This window comes from Egretta garzetta, unplaced genomic scaffold, assembly GCF_000687185.1.
Source record: "Egretta garzetta isolate BGI_Z169 unplaced genomic scaffold, ASM68718v1 scaffold986, whole genome shotgun sequence".
Taxonomy (NCBI): Eukaryota; Metazoa; Chordata; class Aves; order Pelecaniformes; family Ardeidae; genus Egretta; species Egretta garzetta.
In genome coordinates, this window is record NW_009259903.1 from 65875 (window position 1) to 66347 (window position 473).

Consider the following 473-nt stretch of genomic DNA (forward strand, 5'->3'; position numbering starts at 1 on the left):
TGGGGGCAACCGGGGGGACCCGGGGGTGTTCCTGCAGGTGAAACGGTGGCCGGGAGCCCCGCTTGGGGCTGTGGCTAGCAGCCCTCACTTCCGAGGGTCGCAGTGCCTGTGGTGGTGCCGAGCGAGGTGTGTGTTACGGGAACGGAGATCGCTGCTAAAACCGGCGGCTGTGGTGTGCTACCCCTGCTGGTGCCTTCTGCTCCGGCTGGGGTCGGTGCAGTTCCTCGTCTCCCTTTGGATCCCGCCTGCAGCGCTGGTCCGTACGTCCTTCTGTACTGCATCCCACAGGTCTGCTGAACGCAGTGTGGTGTTTCCCGTGTCCAGGGGCCGCGCGTGGATGGTTGCTGCGTGCTGCAGACCGTGTCATTGCGCCTACTGGCTACGTCCGAGCCTCCAGACACGTTTCGCCTCTGCTGGCACGCGCTGGCACCTGAGCCAGCCTCTACAACTGCCTGACACCCCCCCACCCGCCT

The 473-nt window shown here is 66.0% G+C and overlaps 1 protein-coding gene across 1 annotated transcript in view; it reads left to right on the forward strand.

Moving 5' to 3' along the window:
* Positions 1-473, forward strand: part of LOC104127481 (myotubularin-related protein 5-like) — a gene marked incomplete at its 3' end in the record, with an annotated part of 66798 nt that overhangs the window by 25711 nt on the left and 40614 nt on the right.